Genomic DNA, 11,667 nt, shown 5'->3' with positions numbered 1-11,667 from the left:
CCTTGGTCTGTGACATCTTCCGCAGAGCTGATGCTCAGGAAGGCTTATGTGCTCTTTGCCGAATAGCAGTCTGAATTTATGCCAGATCTCAAGAACACTGAAAATGTGTCTGCTAGCATCTCAAAACAGTAGGGAACAGAGATGTACTGAGTTATCGCATCCTTTCCATTATCTCTTGTCTTGGTAATGCTGATGATAGGAGCAGCTTTAAAATACTGTGGCATTTTATTTGGGGTTACAAAAATTAATTATCCAAAATGTGTATGTTCTTTGGAAAGTGACAGACGGGCTGGGTTTCACATATTAGGGAAAATGAAGATATTTAAGGTGGTGAAGCTTTGCCACGAATGTCATATTTGGCATACTTGAAATCTACTCAATGTAACCTATGGATTCTACTAAACTGTAAGTGTCAAGTCAAGAGAGCTAACAGCAATCATAGAACACCGTCATTCTGTTATCACCAGAGAGCTGTCTTTTTAAATACAGGATGGTGGGTGATGCTGTCCTAGTTGGGTGATATAAATGGTCCTTGTGAGCTACTACATTGTGACTAGAAAATAATCAAATGCTATGGAGACAGAATTGTTTTAAGAACTCCATGAAGCAGTCTCCATAAATTTGGTTCAGTTTTAATTGTCTGAAAAATGGCAACAGCTGAGCATGATGTGCGGTTATGAGAAATCAGACCTTTATATTTGTTGTTGTTTCCATGTTTTTTTTTTTCCAGTGGTTGTTCTAGGCAATGCTTGTTGAAGAATGTCTGTTCAGCAAGCAGTTTAATAAACCCTCCTGACACTTCATAAGGTAGCAACGGTTGAAAAGTCAGTGGAAGAAAGGCTCCATAGTATGGTCATTCCACCACATGAAGATCGGAATTAAAACAGCTAAGCTAAGCGTTTGTTATATGAGTTATGTGGCCGCATCTATGTGTTTCCACATATATACCTTGTATGCATAAAATCTTCCACCTATATTACAACGTAAAAGATTAAAAACTAATGAAAAATGAAGTGTGCTCAGACCTAGCTTATTATTATTTTTTTTGTAAGTGGAATGAAATCTGGCTGTGCCACAATTTTGATGTCAAACTGCTTTTTCTTCCTATTTACATTTTGCGAGCAGAAGCTTCAGCTGGAAAATTGGCCCCTAATCACAACTTATTAAGCTTTTACTGATATTGCAATAGAAGTAATGGGTTTTTAATGAGCTTATCCATTTTAACATTTATATAACTTATTAACTTTTTTCTTTTCTACATTTTGTATTTTAACAAAAAGGTTGGATTTAATAATTTTCTTTATGGAACTTTTGAATCCTCAGAATTCACTAATACCACAATTCAAGTTATCGTTGATACATTTACTAAGTTGAGGTAATAACTTAAGTGCTATTGTAGGGTTAGATGTATTATGAAGGACTATTCATGGTGAAAACTCGTGTCCCACCTGTGGCGTGGTACCTGCCTTACACAGATCTGGTGTAGGAGGGGTATCAACTTTCATAGCCACAGAGGTAGGATTACTATCTTCAGGAAAGTAAATTTAAAATACTGCATGTTGCATGAATTTGACCTGGAATCCACTGTTAGCCTAATGAGTGGATAAATTGTCAGGCTGAGAATGTCCAATGGGGCATTAGCATGGCACTCCAGACTGAAGAGGTGTTTGGACTGTGCTGGTCCTAGAGAAAGCAGTATGAGAGGTGGGGTTCAGCTCAGAGACATACGAGAAGTGGAGAGAGACGATGACTGACAAGAGGGTGGAAATGAGGGACAAGGCAAAGGCAGGCAAATGTCGTCTTTCTTATAATATAATTATTTCAGTGGATAACTTATTAAATTTAAACCATTTAGGAAGCTTTCGGTTATTAGTTTATCCATGTGATTTGGGAAAAAAATTATTGATCTTCCAGAATTATTTTAAAGAGGTCATAACTAAATAATAATGGGCATACTTGTAAATTAGTCTTCTTAATTGTCCATAAATTTCTGTTTTTCTTAAAAGAAATACTAGTCAGGAGACTAGTTTTATATGGATGTATAACTTTTATTTCTACTGTTTTATCATTTACATGACAACTATATACTTGTTGCCTTGGCGAACAAAGATGTCAAATATTGCAAATGGTCAATGGAAAATACATTGAACTTTCGCTGACACATATAAATTACTCCATTTTCACAGTAGTGCTCCCTGGGAAATAATTTTTTTTTAATTTTAAATTGACACCACAAACATTGAATTAGTTCCTTTCCTTTTCTCAAAGACCCTGCAAGAAATCCAATAATTTTAGCATGTCTATTTGCAAAAGGTTGCAGGATATTATATCATTATACTATTTGCATCTTATATATTAAAGTGATACAGCAGACCTATGATCACATCAAGGATAAAAACAAAGGGACTTCAGAAGGATGTGTGTCTTCAATTCGAATGTTTCAAGTCTTTTATGCTCAGGGCAGACACATGTACAAAAGCACATATTCAATAATTATGCTATTAAAATACATTGAAAATTACAGGTAATGTTTAGAGGGTAATCCAAAATTTGCAAAATGCCATTCAAGGAAATTTGCAGTCCTTTTCCTAAACAGAACTATGTAACCTACTTTAATGAACTGGATGAAAATTTCTAATCACTTGTCATGTTATGGAATAAAAGCCTTTGTGTTAAGCCCCAGAGGGTGAGAGTGAACCAGTTTCATCAGAAGCCTGATTTTACAGGCCACTCTGTGATCCAGGTGCTAAAAGGCTCCGGAGCAGAAGGTGGTCAGGCACTGGGGTTCTTCTGTTCATTAGGCCTCTTACACCCTTTCTTGGCGGCTGCCCTGCAACAGTGTGAGTCATTAGCATGAGCCCGGAATTGTGTGAAGAGAGATCTATGCTTTTGTCTTGTGCAAAGTCTTTGCAGTACAATCAAATTTTCTACACGGTGTAATTTCACAGCTTGCGCCACAGTCACTGACAGCTCACAGCACTGTTGTTATTCAAGGCTAAGCAGATGAGAGAGACATAAACGACTCATAGCATGCAGGAAGTTGTGTCTTCAAAGTAGCCTAATTGTGCGTCTCCATTTAGGGAATGATTCAGAACAAATGAAAATTTCCTGACCACTGGAGACAAAAGCAATGCCAAGCGGATAGTTTATACCAAATTCTTCTAGGGTGGAAATTTCCTTAATAAAGTATCACAGAAGGAAAGGAAGCAGTGTGAATAATGCAAACGGATTAGAATATAAAATCAAATATCATACCCGGTAGTAAGCAAATAAATATAAATCTAAACAATAATAAATATAGCTTAACTCTACCTAAAATATGGCAAAAAGAAAAGAATCTAAGATTTAGTGTCGATGAAAGTGTAGGAAATGGACAACCCTTGTATTTTAGATTAAGTGCAAATGTCCCAATATATGTTTTTATTAAAAAAATGATACTGTCTTTTGGTTCACTGCCTCTACTTTAATTATCCAAAGGCAATAGGTAATAATAAAAGATGCACATATATTTTTAACCCGATGTAATACTGTTTTAAAGTAGCAGTAAATATGTTGTGACTTAAAAATAAAAGTTTTAATATTCAAAGAACAGAACTGACTTCTTTCCTTATGGAGTGAAGTTCTGTGAATGTCAGCACAGGCGTCACACCTGTAACCACCAACATAAACAGGACACAGAACAATTCCATCACCCCCGAAACTGCCTCATGCTGTCCTGTATATTCACTCGTCCCTCCTCCCTGAACCTCTGGCCACTACTGTGTTCTCCATCACCATAATTTTGTCTTTTCCAGAATGTCATATAACTGAAGCATTGAGTAAGTAATCTTTTGAGACATGCTTCTTTCACTCAGCATAATGCCTGTGGAATTTGCCCAAGTTATTGTGGGTATCAAAAGTTTGTTCTTTTTCACTTGCTGAGTATTATTAAACTGTTTGGATATACCTCAGTTTGTTAATCGACTCACCTGTTGAAGGCCATTTGCACCATTTCCAGTTTTGCGCAATTATGAACAAAGCTGCTATAAACATTTTTGTTTGCGTTTTGTGTGTATGCAAGTTCTCACATCTGTAGAGCAGGTATTCTGAGATTCTTGAGTCATAAAGTAAGTGCAGGTGTAATTTTTAAGAAACTGCTGAACAATTTTCCAGAGTAGCCGTCCCTTTTTGTATTCCAACCAGCAGTGTATAAGAGATCCAGCCGCTTATATCGTGGCATTATCAGAATGCTTTGTATTCAGAGGATCTAATAGGTGTGCAGGGGGAGTTCATTGTGTTTTTAATTTTCATTTGCCTGGTGGCTAATGATGTTGAACATATTTTCATGGTCTCTCTTGACATCCTGATCTCCTCTTGGTAATGTGTCTGTTCCTATCTTTTATGCATTGTTTGCTTGGTTTATTTGTTTTCTTATTGTTGCTTTTTAGAGAGCTTTGTATATTCTAGCTACTCAGATATGTGATTTGCAATTTTTTCCTCCCAGTATTTAGCTTGTCCCTTTTATTTATTAGCAGTGTCTTTCCCAGAACAAAAGATTTTAATTCTGCTGAAGTCCAATTTATCATTTTTAGAGGACCATGTTTCTGGCACCAGGTATAGATGTTTAATAAGAAATTTTATTGCATAATTTTATGAAGGATTGAAACAAACTCAAATACCTAGCAGAAAAGATTAGTTATATATAATATCCATATATATGATAAGATCATATGCAGCCATTATAAACCACAATTTAGAATAGTATTTAAAAATACAGAAAGTACTTATCAGACAGTGATTACAAAAGTTATATATGATGTGTCCTCTTTTAAAATCATAAATAATTATATACATGTATGTATGTGTGTGCAAGTAGTATTTATTTGCGGAAAAATATGCTCTAAATATTAATGATTCTCTAAGTATTCGGTCTAACCACCTTACTATTTTTCTGAATTTACTTTTTTTTTTACAAAGAAAATGTATTTGTTAAAATTAGCAAACAGAATTACTTTTACAGAAAATAAATATTTCATGAATCCATATTTGTCTATATGAAATCTGTACTTTAAAATGTATTTGAATGCAGAATCACTGTAGTCATTACAAATTATTTTCAACTTCATACTTTTTTTGACACATTTTAAATGTTCACTGTAGGTTAGATGCGGGTATCTTAGAATTATTTAAATGGAGAACAGACATGGTTTACCCAATTTTGTGTATGATTAATATTTCTAATCTTCTTAGGATTGATATAGCACATAGTTTTAAAATTTACAGTGAGACATTTCCTGATCTTTCATATATACATTTTCCTGGAAGTATATTCTTACATGTGGAGCAAAATATATACTTGATGAAAACAAAATAACTGAAAAATTTTCAAATTTCAATTTTTCATTAGTAAACTAAGGATCATATCACATTTTTACCTAATATACATTTTAACCATGTATTACTATTTATCCAGTCTCTCTTGAGGTTAGATAGTTTAGAAAGACACTTTTTAAAATATTGCAGATAAACTGATAGAACTGAATGATGAAGTTATAACTAACAAATACCCTCTTATTCCTAAGCCTCTCATTACTTTTACGAAATGTATGAGACAATTAAAGTAATTCTTTCTTCCCTAATGTTCTGCATTGATATTAGCAGTTGTTTAAATCCAAGTGCATTTATACTCTGTTTCTAAGGCAATGTGAGTTCCGAGCAGTCTCGGCCCCAGAAAAACAAGCATGTGTAACTGTACCCTCTAATCTAAACTGTCGTCTGGGCTGCACCAATCATGCAATTGTCATGGCAGCCACTAGGGGGAGAAGTGACAAAGTACTGCAGCTGAGACCCTGAGCTGCCTTATTCTAGCTGAGGCTCTGGCATGCAGTGATTTCTGTCTCAGTGTCCTGTTGTGTTCAAACTCTAAATCATTGACATCCTTAAAATAAAACCCTCTTACAGAGTGTCTTAAACTTGCTTAAGTAAATCTGTTCCCTTCCACCTAAATAATATAGCAGGGCTTCTCTACTGCACTTTAGAAGTGAGATATCTGAAAATACTCTTGTATCCTCCAAATTTTCATGTTCTGAAAATTATTATTTAACTGTAGGCTTCAGACTCCCTTGCCTAACTTGAAATTTAAAACAGGTTTTTTTTTAAAGTTTCTTAAGCATTTGTGAAAGGCAAAGGTTATACTCAGAGGCTTAAATTGAGAAACAGAATCAGTGAATTAACAAAAATATGTATTGAATATCAATTCTATTCATAATGATTTGCATATACAATTTCATTTAAAACCTTGTAGAGTAGATATAATTTCTGTTATTTAGGTAAGAAAATATAAGCACAAACTTACCTAGGCATACACAGGTGTTCTAAATGTCAAGAAATAGTGTCTTAAGTTAAAGATGTGCCAGTTGGACTGGAATAAGGACCAGTGTGGTTATATAGTTACAGAATAGATTCTCACAAAAACTCTACTTCAGGAGATGTATTTAGTCAAATTGTCAAAGTACATAAATTATCTCTTACTAAAACATCTGGAATATTGTTGAACATTTTAGGTCGATAGAAGCCCTTTATTAAAAGACTATATACTGAGTTTTTTTAATACTTACTATTGAATTAATAATACATAAAACATACGCACTGTTTACAAAATATTTAGAGGCTAATTTTGAAATAGTATTTTTTGTCAAGATATTTGATAGATAATACAGGGTCAGAATAAGGAGATAGCTGAAAAAATGAGCAAATTCCAGAGATATTTTGTTTCCAATTTATTTGACGCTTGTAAGATATCACACTTATTCTTTTTTTTTTTAATGTACCCCCAGGCATGAAACAACTCTGGCCACCAACCCAAGCATCAAGCTAATATGGAAAAAGGGCTAGACACCCGCTTTGCCCCTGACTGACAGAAGAACACCACCGCCAATCAGGTGTCTCTTTGCCCATCACCAGGGGGTTACTCTTATTCTTACAGAAGGCAGGGGGACAGCAAAATAACAAGGAGAAAGTAGAAGATGATTTAGGAGAACAGGTTATTTATGAAACAAAACTCTGGATGAAGGAGAGGAGGAATCCGGATGAAGCAGAAGGATAAGACACCTTGACAACTTTCTAGGTGGAGAGAAGTTGAAGTTGCATCATCTCATCATGAGGATAAGAAGCAGCTTCTCCTGGGTTAATATGAAGCGGAGGAGATTGTGGGTGGGTGCAAATTTTGTCAAGAAATGTTTTCCAATTTAGAAGGCCATGGAGAAAGTGGCATTATTTGGTAATAAATTTGGCACTGGTACTCATTCTTTATCAGACACATATTTATTGAGCACATTTCATGAGTCAGCATTGGTGAACTACACACACTCTGCTCTCGTGAGTTCCATAGGAGAATGTAAGAATAGAACTTTAAGGAGTACACAAGTCCTGCTTTTTATTCATTTATTTTAAATTCAGATGCCAGCTGACATCGCACTGCCCTCTGAAATGTAGACGGGCTCAGCTACCCTCACTCAGATCATGTGGGTAATCCAGTGCTTTCCTGAAAGTCTTGTTACTTCCTAAGGGATTTCATTCTCTGTGATCTGAAGTTTCAGCTTTTCATTACTAACTCCCTTTCTCAACCATTTCTTTCTCATCTGGCTGTTATGTTTTCTTAGTTACCTCACTGAGCCAGACAAGAAACCCAACATGATCCTTGATTTTTATTCTCTGAAATACTTGTATGAGACATTTGTACATGTGCAGATTATCTGAGGTATTAAGAAGCTGGAGAACATTTACCAAGCAGCAATGCAAACAACGTAAAAATGAAAATTAAACATACTTTTCCTAAAACATCTATTTACTATCCTGACCAAATTTCCCCTCAGATTCTGCCTCCTGCCTTGTTGCTATGTGACCTCACTCCCTCCTCCTCCTTTCCTCCTCTTATCCTAACCATTCCTTTGTCTTTCCTTCCCTTCCTTCCTCTCAAATTCAGTGAATCTTTCTGAATATTTTTGTTTCCCAGGCATCCTAACAGAGCCTGCCTTGGGTCTGGGGTGAAGGATGATGACAAGGAATGGTGATTATTTTTATTTCCTAGGTCTACAGAAAGGCCCTGTAAGTCCCATAAACATAGCCAATGGAGACTATCTTTCCTTTCTTGAACTCATAACATATTTTCTTGACAACTAATATTGGGTTATTCAGTAGAGAGACCACCTTTTAGATCTATCACGTGTTTCTGAGTTAGTCAGAGTCCCAGTAAGAAACAAGAGGCATCTTCCCAAGTTGCTGATCTTTCTGGAACATTTCAATACATTCTTACTTTACACTGAGCGGTATTAAAACTCTTAATAATGGCCCGCAAGACCTGGGATAATCTTTAACAATGGAGGCTTCTTAAAATTTGGCCTTTTAGTCTCCAGAAAGTACTAAGTTGCCTTGTTTTCTTCCCACCCCACTCTTCTGGATATTCATTAAAGCTGTTCCCTTTGTTTTAAAGCTGTATCACCGTGATTAAAAAACAAACAAACAGAAACTATGGTAAAATACACATGACACTACATTTAGCACCTGAATCATTTTCTTTTTCTGGGGGGAGGTAATTAGATTTATTTGTTTTTATTTATTTTTAGAGGAGGCACTGGGGATTGAACCCAGGACCTTGTGCATGCTAAGTATGCACTCTACTGCTTGAGCTATACCCTCCACACTCTGAATCATTTTTAAGTGTGAGGTTCAGTAGGGTTAAGTGTATTCACAATGCTGTGAAAAAGATCTCCAGAACTTTTTCATCTTGCAGAACTGAAACAATACCTATTAAAGAACAAGCCCCCATTTCTGCCTCTCCCCCAGCCGCTGGTGACCACCATTCTAATTTCTGTTTCTATAAATTTGACTACACTAGATGTGTCATATAAGTGGAAATATATAGTATTTGTCTTATTGTGACTGGCTTATTGTATTTAGCTTAATGTCCTCAAGACTCATCCATGTTGCTCTATGTGTTAGAATTTTCCTTCCTTTTTAAGGCTGAATAACATTCCATTGTATGTATATATATTTTGTTTATCCACTGTCCATGGGCACTTGGGTTGATCCCACTTTCTGGCTGGTCTGAATAATGCTGCCATTGAACATGGATGTACAAACATCTCCTCCACACCCCACTTTAATTCTTTTGGATATTCTTTTGAATACCCAGAAGTGGAATTATTGGATCATATGGTAATTTTATTTCTAATTTTTTGAGGAAATGTCATACTATTTTCCATAGTGACTGCACCATTTTACATTCCTCCAACAGTGCAGAAGCGTCAGTTACTCCATATCCTTGCCAACAATCGTCATGCTTTCACATAGTGGTTCTATCCCTTTACGTCCATTTAAATATTAACACCTTGGAAAAGCACTGATGATCTGATCTAAGGGTGTTGCCCACTCTGCTCAATCTATATCCATTCGGATGCCTTATTCATTACATGCACAGCGTTTTAAATTTGTTCCAAGTGTATTATTAGTGGCTCCTTTTCACTTTTGTTGTGTGTTTTTGTCAACAGACTATTAACTACGCTCCATGAACATGTGAGGGTGGAACTGTGTTTTTCTGCCTTCTGCCACTCTCTACGAGATGGTAATCCTGAAAAGATTTATCAATAAGTACTATTTATATACTATTCATCACGTGCATCTTTGAGAAACTTGACAGCAATAATAACAGTCACTGTACACTGGGGTGAGCTAAGCATTTTATTGCAATTCTGTAATCTTTACAATATTGAAAATTACGCATGTAATTGCTACTTGATGTTGAAGAAACTGAGCTTTTAAATACCAAGGCACATGGGTGGTCAGTGGTAAAATGGATGCTGAGAACAAGGCCTACTTGATCAAGGTCAGATTGTGAGTACATGGTCCTTGAAGAATAAAAATCTAACTTTATCTGATTCTAACCCTGGATGCTTTCTTGGGAAAATAATTTCTCCACAAAGCACATTCCTACATCCTCTACAGAATCATCTTTGCTACAATAGATTCACTATATAAGTTTACTTTTTCCTTAACAGGCATGTTCACTCCAGCATTGCTGTAAATAACTTACTTAATATTAAATGACTTGTGTATGTATACATAAATAGCATACAAATGTAAAACTGTGTTTAGCTTCCCTGTGAAACTGTACACCTAACTACTATAAAGTTTGCTGAACTGGTTAAAAAAATTCAAGATTAGGCAGATACATTGTTTAGGAAAAAAATTCAAATAATCTGATTGGACTAATGAATATTATAGAAAAACTAGAACAATTAAACAAGTATGCTACTGATTATAATCTCATTTGAATTTATATTGCTATCAAAAAGCACTTACAGTTTCTATGCTACTATAAAGAGTTGATTACAAAGCACCTGTGACATAGAATTAATGATATAATTTATGAATAAATACATGTTTATTTCTTTAATCATTCTCTTGAGCTGACTATATCACAATCATATAACGAAATGATGTTAAGAAGCACAATAGAATGTTAATCTCTTAAATTTTAACAAGTTTTAAGTGATAAAACTTTCGAATTTCAAGATATGCATCATGATTTCTTTCATATGTATGTATATATGTATAATTACTGAAGTATACATCTTGCATGTTTGTGTGTACATCATAATATTTCTAAACAGTAGAATATAGATAGTCATTAAATATCATGTTATGTATTCTATGTTATATATTATTTCTTAATATAGGCATTTATATATATATGAAACTTTGCATTAGCAAGATATTTTCCTTCAACACAATTGGGTAAATATATGAATCTGTCCCATTCAATATACTTACAGTCAACTTTTTCATGATAGAAGACTTTTTTCCGGGCATGTGCTTAAATGACTCAGAGCCTGGGCTAAATATATTCGTATTTCTACCACATGTTACACCTATATCCAATTCTATTTTTTCACATGGGCATTTTTTACATGACTCTTTACCCTGAAAATGAGAAGCATATACTTAAGAAAAGGCAATGGTCCTCTGAGATCGCTAAATAGAATGTAGACCTGCAACACAGTGCTTAACTGTATAATTCTCCTGGGATTTTACTGTTTGAAGGCTGAGGTAATGGCATGCAAATTTCACTGCCACTGACATTTTTCACTTGAGAATTAACATATATAAAACTCAATTTTTTTTTGTTACATGAAAGAAATCATCCTCTCTACCTCCTACTGCTAGACTAGCTTTCCATCCTGGTTTTACCATTTCTATTAATGTTGAGTTTATATTGCATTTTACTAAGAAAGGAAAGTTTTTGAAGAAAACTTTTATTGACATATAATAAGCATGCAGAAAGTGCGTGCATCTTAAATATGTTGAACCATTCGAATTCTTGATATATGAACCTGCATACATTTAAATATTTTACTCAGTTTTTTAAGTTGTCAAATACTTTTAAAATATGAGGAAAATGATAGAAACAGTGAAAAAGGATATATAAAACAAACTTATTAATCATGAAAGTCACATTCCACGTAGCAAGGCTACTGTATCTTCTTATTTCAGTTACTATCAATAAGTAGACAAAATTTTTTATAGATGAGAAGATATATTAGTGACTTGTGGTTAACAGAGTTAGAATCTCTGTCAGCTGTGTCAGCCTCTTAAAAATATATAATTTTGCAAGGACTTTCTGAAGCTTTT

The 11,667-nt window shown here is 34.7% G+C and overlaps 1 non-coding gene across 1 annotated transcript; it reads right to left on the bottom strand.

Moving 5' to 3' along the window:
- Positions 1 to 6,801: 6,801 nt before the first annotated feature.
- On the bottom strand, positions 6,802 to 6,947 carry LOC116276773 (small nucleolar RNA SNORA48). The gene has a single exon (XR_004186277.1). It is a non-coding gene; the product is annotated as a small nucleolar RNA SNORA48 (small nucleolar RNA).
- Between the last annotated feature and the right edge of the window lie 4,720 nt (positions 6,948 to 11,667).

The sequence above is a fragment of the Vicugna pacos genome, chromosome 2 (genome assembly GCF_048564905.1).
Source record: "Vicugna pacos chromosome 2, VicPac4, whole genome shotgun sequence".
Taxonomy (NCBI): domain Eukaryota; kingdom Metazoa; phylum Chordata; class Mammalia; order Artiodactyla; family Camelidae; genus Vicugna; species Vicugna pacos.
The sequence above is the reverse complement of the archived record's forward strand: the minus strand, read 5'-3'. Positions and strand labels throughout refer to the sequence as shown.